This window comes from Carlito syrichta, unplaced genomic scaffold (assembly GCF_000164805.1).
Source record: "Carlito syrichta isolate Samal-C Ts95f unplaced genomic scaffold, Tarsius_syrichta-2.0.1 Scaffold311121, whole genome shotgun sequence".
NCBI lineage: Eukaryota > Metazoa > Chordata > Mammalia > Primates > Tarsiidae > Carlito > Carlito syrichta.
In genome coordinates this window covers 1813-10084 of record NW_007255217.1, presented here as the reverse complement: position 1 = coordinate 10084, position 8272 = coordinate 1813, and positions in this window count along the sequence as shown.

The window sequence follows — 8272 nt, the reverse complement described above, 5'->3', positions numbered from 1 at the left end:
CAGCAGGATCCTTCCGCCTCAGCCTTCCGAGTAGCCGGAATTACAGGCATGCGCTACCACGCCCGGCTGAGTTTTTTTTTTTTTTTGAGTTGGAGTCTCACTCTGTCGCCCAGACTGGAGTACAGTGGCCGCTCCCAGCCACCGCAGCCTCGACCTGCTGGGCTGTGGCGATCCTTCTGCCTCAGCCTTCCAAGTAGCTGGAACTACAGGTGTGCGCTACCACGTCCGGCTAATCACTGAGTATTATAGACTCTAAATCCATCCAAGTTGCTGTGAAGTCCATAATATTATCCTTTTTTATGGCCGCGTAATATTCCATCGTGTATATATACCACATTTTTTTAAATCCATTCTACTTTCGATGGGCAGCACAGTTGCTTCCATGTTTTTGCTATTGTGAATAATGCTACAGTAAATGTGTATGCAGGTGTCTTTTTTATAGAATGATTTGAGTTCCTCTGGGTATATTCCCAGAAGGGGAATTTCTGGGTCATATAGAAAGTCAATTTTTAGATCTTTTAGGAATTACCAAACTGTTTCAATGGAGTTAGAGTTATCCATGTTTTCCCCCTTTATAATGAGTGCCTCAGCTTCAGTGAATTTTTTTTTGGAGATTCTTTCAAAACATTTGCTCATTTCATGATGGATAATTTACCAGTACATCTGCCCACACAGTGCTGAGTGTTCAGCAGTTTTCGATGAAAAACAGCATGATCCCCATGCGCCACCTTCCCTATTTACCTGATCTCACCCCGAACAACTTCTCTTTGTTTCCCTGGATGAAAAAGTCCTCAGAGGAAAATATTTTACCCATGTAGAAGAGGTGAAACAAAAAACAGCAGGAGCACTAAAAGGCATCAAAATTGACGAGTTCAAAAACTTTTGAGCAGTGGAAAAAGTGTCTCAATAGGTGTAAATAGGTGTACTGCATCAAAAAGAATACCAAAGTTTAAACGTGTAAGAATACACAATTTTTTATAAATAAATTCCGGTTTTCTTTGGGTTCCCATATATATATATGAGAGAGAGATACTTATTATAAGGAATTGGCTCATAAGTGGTTATGGATGCTGAGAAGTTGACAGACTCAAGACCCAAGGAGAGTTGATTTTTCTGTTCAAGTTTGAAGTGAGGAAGGCCGATATCCCAGCTCAAGTAGTCAGGGAAAATAAGTTCCCTCTTACTCAGCCTTTGTGTTCTATTCAGGTCTTCAATTGATTGGATGAGGCCCACCACATTAAGAAGGACAATCTGTTTTACTCATTCTACCAATTCAATTGTTACTCTCATCCAGAAATACCCCAGAATAACATTTTAACAAATGACTGAACACCTTGTGATCAGTCAAGTTAACATGTAAAATTAACCATCATATGCACGATGGGGAGATAGGAGTCAAGATTTATATTTTCCATATCAATATACAGTTCACTCAGAATCATTTGTTAAAAATTATCCCTTCCACCGTTGCTTAAAAATGCATCTTTATTGTATATCAAAGATCCATAATGCATGGGTCTGTTTCTGTTATCTCTGTCTGAGTCCTTTGGTCTCTTTGGCTATCCTTGGATTATATATCACATTAAATTACTCTGACTTTATGTCTCAATATTTAGATGTTATAAGTATTGACATTTAGTAAAACAAAGTCTTCCAGATTATCATTTTTCAATAGTGTTTAGGTGATTCTTGACTTTTTGCATTTATATATAAACTTTAGAATCAGCTTGTCAAGTTCCATGAAAGGAGGAAGGGAAGGAGAGAAGGAAGGAGTTTTGTTTAGGATTGTATTGAAATTATAGACCAGTACTTTTTCTTGTACTGGCTAGAACCTACAATAAGATTTTGAGAAAATCTGGAGCTTCCTTGTCTCATTCCTAATTTCAAAAAGAAAGTTTTCTGTTTTCACCATTACATTCGATGTTTGCTATATGTGTTTTTAAAATATATTTAACAAACCAAGGAAGTCTTTTTCCATCTCTTTTTATTTGACACGGGCTTCGATTACAAATACATGATGATTATTGGTAAATGCTTTTTATCTATTGAGGTAATCATATGATTATCAGATTTTATTCTTTTAATATGGTGGATTACATTAATTGATTTTCAAATGTTATACCAGTCTTTCAGTTCTGGAATACCTTGTTTGTGATATATTATTCTTTTTCATATATGGTCAAATTCTTTCTCATTTAGAATTTTTTTATATCTCCTGTTTGGGATTTGTTGGAATACTTGGATCTATGGATTAGTGTCTTTTATCAGTTCTGAAAAATCTTCAGTCATTATATCTTCAAAGATTGCCTCTGAACAATTCCATTTATCTTTTTCTTCTGAAACTTTAATTAAATATATGTTAGGCCTTATCACTTTTTCTACTGTATCTCAAACCCTTCCTTTTGTTGTATTTTCTATCTTTTTAACTCCCTATGCAGACGAATGGATAGATTCTTCTGAACATAATTTCTAGGTCTTTAATTCTCTCTTGAGTTGCATCTAATCTTCTGTTAAAGCCATCCATTGAGTTCTTAATTTTATCTGTTGTTTAGTTTTAGAATTTCCATTTGTTTATTTTTCACTTTTTCTGCCTTGTAGTTACCTGTTGAAATCTTCAATATTAGATTTTATTTCTCTGAATACACTAAGCATTGTGGTTTAACCACTATGATAAACTGAATAATTCAAATCTATGGATCTATTTGTGTTACCCTTTGTTTCTACTATTTCTTACTCATAATGTTTTCCCCTCTTTGTGCCTGGTTATCTTTGTGTGGATATTGTACCTGAGAAATTGTTTGTTGGAATAATTTGAGGCCTAAGATGATAGAATCTTATTCCACAAAAGATTTTGTTTGCATTGGTTAGGCCCTAAAGGATGCATCCTGTCTGGTACCACCATAATCTGTGTTCAGAGCTTAAAATGTACTCGTTTATCCAGATGATACAAAGCCAAGCTACATGACTCTGTGAGGACTAGTTTATTTTTTGGTTTACAATTACTCTGACGGTATAAACATTTGAGGTTCCCAGCATAATATGGACAATAGTTTATTAGGAAATTCTCCACCACCTTTTGATGGACCTTGGGCTCTGATTTTTGTTACTATAATCCCTTGAATGTGCTATAAAGTTCATAGCAGGTTAGCACTGGCTTATTTCTTAATCACAGATGCCTTCAATAAACATATAGTTCTAAATCCTAGGCTTACTCTGGATGCTTTGTTCTCTTATCGTGTAACCTAGTCATTCCTCACAATTGTATTAAAATTGGAGTCATTCAGAAATTTTAATTTTTTTAGTTCTCTTCAATGGATGGGTTGTTTTGAGTCATCTATTCCACCATTACCAGAAGCAGAAATCTATATACATAAAATTTCAAATAGGATTAAACTATCCATATTGTCCTACCACTTGATATTTTCATTAACAACATATATTGGACAAAAGTCCATGTCAATACAAATAGAACCACATTTTCTTAATGGCAGCAAACCATTCCATAGTATCCTATTCTCTACTGGTGGGCATTTAGATTGTTTTTATTAACTGGATATCTGAACAATCATGCAAGAGGATGCAAATATTAATATGGCACAGTCTCCATTTTTAAGGGGCTTAGAGGCTGTTGGGGAATACATAGGTATAAAGAGCCAATTACAAAACCTCATCATGATTGCTAACAGAGGCAGTGAGGGTACTAAGAGAGAAGGGATCTAGACTTGAGGGTTCAGGGATTGCTCTTTTTAAAGTATATGATTAACTTTTTAAATAACAAAAGCCCATTAAACAGGAGAGGAGTTGATACAACCTCTGCTCCAAGGCCAGACTTATGCCTGTAATTCCAGCACTTTGGAAAACCAAGGCAAGAGGACCACTTGAAGCCAGGAGTTCAAGATAAACCTAGCCAAATAGTGAGACTTTGTCTTTAAAACAAAGTGAATAAAGTTAAATAAATAAACCCTCTGCTCCAATCTTTGTGCATGCAGAAAGCAGGTATAACTGTGAACCAATTGGAAAACAGCTTCTTCTGAGACTCTTGAGATTTTCTGAGCAAATCACCATATATCAGCATAGGGACCATTAAAGCAGGACAAGATCACATCTGATCTTCCACATCTGACCATCTTCCTGGTGAGCTAACATTGTCTCTCCTAACACATACACACATACACGGAAAAAGGTACAGGGTAAATTTTATTAAGAACCACATAAGGGGTGCAGACCCTATATGTAGCAGCAACAGAGGAGGGACAAATCACTTCCAGCTGGGATGGCTTCAGAGTCTAGGTGATGAGGGCTGAGTCTTTAAGAAAGAGCAGGATCAGGATCTCTAGGTTAGAGAAGAGGACAGTTGGCAGGAATAAAATGACACAAGGACAATGAGAAGAAAAAGACATACTTGGAGCACAGTGAGTGAGGGCAGAGAAATGTATGATTAGGTTGGTAATTTGTATCCTGGGGCTCAGTTCTGATGGATGCTAACTATCAGGATGAGGAGTGTAGGATTTACTCTGTGGGTGGTGGGTTTGCCATCAAGAGGCTTCAAGCAGGAGAATGGCAGTTAAAAGCAGGGAAGAGTAAAATTTAATTTAATGTGCAAGATTTATTGGAAGGGGAAAGGGCAGGACTGCAAGCAGGTAAACTAGAGAAGGGGCTATCTAAGAGTTCAGTCAAGAGATGATGAGGTTCTAAGATAATGACAGATTCAGGAAATACAATGAAGCAAAAAGGGCTTGCTGGCTGTGGGAAGAGAAATCAGATGAGACTTAATTTCAAGTTGGGGTGACCTGACCATTTAATAAAGACAGGCCAGGATAATTCATGTAAGGCCAGGACTTGTAGTCAAACAGCTGGGGTTTTCCCTCCCTACCTCCTACTAGGTCCTGCCTATCCTTTGAGACCAAGGTCAAGGTCTTTTTCCTCCTTGAAGCGTTCTCTGTTTATTTCAGGCCAACCTGGCCATTGCCTTCTTGTAGTTCTTATTGGCCCAACAGTTCACCTTTCCCTTTACCCCTTTCTCCAAATGGCCTCAAGAGAAGGGGCTTTCTGCCTACCCAGAGAGCATATCTTTCAACAAGGTAGTGCCTTCCTTAGACCTTGCCCTTTTCATTTAGAGAACACAGTAGAGCGCTAGGCATCTATAGGCCCCCAAGAAATAAACAGACTCATCAGTGACCAAAGAGAAGGAAGCTGTGTGAAGAAAATGGGACAGTCCTTATTCCAATACCTGGGTTGGTACCTAGGCTTGGCACTGAACCAGCTTGTGAAACCTTTAACACTTAAACCTCTTTGAGCCTCAGGTTTCTTATTCATCTAACAAGGCAAAGAATCTCTACTTGCAGATTGGTAAGAGAGTACCTGGGATACCCCACTGTCCTACATAAAGCAGCTGTCCCCCATGTGGGGCACATGGCAGGCACTCAGTGATAATGAAGCACCCAGAGACCTCTAGAGGACAGTATTGTTTCCTTATGGTTGTCCTTTGTTTCCCCCATCCTGATATAACCCAGTAGATATACAAGAAATCATTATGGCTGCCTTTTATTGAGTGCCGAAGATGTGATGATCTACCATTCCTTCAGTGTGTTTCAGAGGTGAAGTCAGCACACAGGGAATGAGTTACACACATTTATGATGGGTCTATCTCTGGAGACTCAGAGAGGTCTCCTGACTCCAGTATTATGTCCAGACAAAAGTAGTATCCACAGTACCTTGTGTTTCTGTTGCTCATATACCTGTGCTTCCCAGATGATGATCTGGAAGGTAGAATTCACAGCTTTGCAAGACTGAATAGTCTCATCTAGGATCCTGACCGCCTTCTTGTCTAAATATCCAAGAGACACATTTCTGGTCAATTATCTCAAAATTCAAATTTTACTTTAGAACTTCATTAATTGCTAAAAGTTTATTTGAAAACAATCAGGCTAAGGACCAAGGCCCTTTTGAACCTGGTTTGTGGAGTGGTCTCTTTATAAGAAGTAATTTGTTAGTACCTAACCACGTCAAGGACTGTAATGAAGATGAAACAGAAAAGGGCAGTGAGATGATATGCTATATATAATGTTTTTGAAAAATGAATCTATTAAAGGACAGCAAAGGATAGCAAAACCAGAAAGGAACCTGCCACCATAGACCAGAAAAAGGGAGTTGATTGTCTGAAAGAAGGTGACAAGAGTGAAGATGGAAGAAAAGTAGGAGGATCCAGAGATATTTTAAAAAGCGTTAAGCTAGGCGTGGTGGCTCACGCCTGTAATCCCAGCACTTTGGGAGGCAGAGGCAAGAGGACTGCCTGCATCCAGGAGTTCAAGACCAGCCTGGGCAACTTGGTGAGACTTCATCTCTACAATAAATTTAAAAATTAGCCAGGCATGGTAGTGTGCACCTGAGGTTCCAGCTATTTGGAAGGCTGAGGTGGAAGGATCACCTGAGCCCAGCAGGTTGAGGCTGCGGTGGCCGTGAGCATGCCGCTACACTCCAGCCCAGGCAACAGAGTGAGACTCTTATTCAAAAAAAGAGAAGAGTTAAGACTACTTGGTGACAGGAAGAAGAAAGAATCAGGGATGATTCCCAAGTTTCTTGTTTGGGCAACTGTGTGGATTCTGGGACCATTTACTAAGACAAGGAAAACAAAAAGAAGGGAGAGTTTTGTATGTGGAGAAGGGGGAATGAAAATGGTGAAATCACTTGGAGACCATATTGCATTTGAGGTCCTTCAGGAACATCCAAGCAGATATGTCTAATAGTTGGTTAAAATGAATCTGACCAAATTTATACTGAAGTTTATAGGGAAAAATAAACATGCAAGAATATACTGGAAAAACTGAAAAAGGAAAACTACTGAGAAGGACTAGCTCTAGCAGATACATGAACTTATTATAAATCCTCATAATTCAAACTGCTGTATGGGAACCAAACAGACCAATGAAATCAAATAGAAAGCCCAGAAAGTTTCCCAAGTATACATGAAAATTCAGTATGTAATATTAAATTGTTTTGTATTTAGTTGGTTCTCAAATCACTGGAGCAAAGATGGACTTTTAAATAAGTGATGCTGGAGCAAGTGAGAAGCCAATTCAGAAATGAAAAAAATCCATATTTTGCAACATACACAAGTATAAATTCTAAATGTAAACAAGTAAAACCATATGAGCATTAGAAGAAAACATAGGTGAATTCTTCTACAACCTCATATAGGAAAACTTTTCTTAACTATGAATCAAAATCTAGATGCAATACAAGTTTGACAGATTTGACTATACTTTCTAATGCATGGCAAAACAAACAACGCAAAAAAAGGCCATGGAGCCAAAAAAACCACTGACAAACTGGAAAAAAAATTGCAACATGTACAACCGACAAAGGCCTAACAGAGTTAATGTATAAAGAACACTTAAAAATTGAGGGGAGATGGACCAACACCACATTAGAAAAATGTGAAAAATACATGAACCAACAACTCACAAAAAAAGATACTTAAGCTGTCCTTAAACATAGAGAAAGGTAAAAATAAAGTGCCATTGAGGTACTACTTCTCAACTATCACATTAGTGAACATTTAAAAGTATGTCACACACTTATGCTGGGAAGGGTGTTGGGAGTCTCCTATAATGCTGGAGGGAAAGCAAAACTAGGTCTGATATTTGGGGGAGGGAATAACCTGGAGATGTAGGAGGGAAAACTAGTGTAGAAAGACATCAACGAAGATGTCGAGAAGGAAGTTGGTGAAATCGGTTTGAAGTACATGGACTTTGAGGTTCCTCAGGGACACTGGAGCAGTGATGCCCAAAAGACTGGTGGCAAAGCTGACCTGAGATACAGAGGGAACAGCCTGTAGATGTAGATGGGAGAGTCGTCGGTGTTTACAGGGAAGTGAATAAGATCACCCAGGGAGAGAGAACATGTGGACTGAGGAGAGAGGAGACCCCAGGACAGAACCCCAGAAACACCGGTGACAAGTCAGCCTCCTGGCAGGCACCACCACTCAGGCTCTAGAGCCAGGCACAGCCGGTCTTGAAAGTGGGTTGTGGGGTTCAGGAGTTGAAACTCTTGGCAAAGTCGGGTACCCTCTCTGATGAGCTGTCACACCTGGCGACAATGGGCATCTGAGAGGGATGCTGGGAAATGCGCCAGGTAAAGCACCTGGGGTCAGGAAGCCACCCTCTCTTCCTTTCAGTGACTATCCTTTGACATACACACTCACACAAACCCACCCCGACCGTCTGCAGCTTCCCCGTCCCTCGAGGATGGATGATGAGGTGGGTCAGGCGGG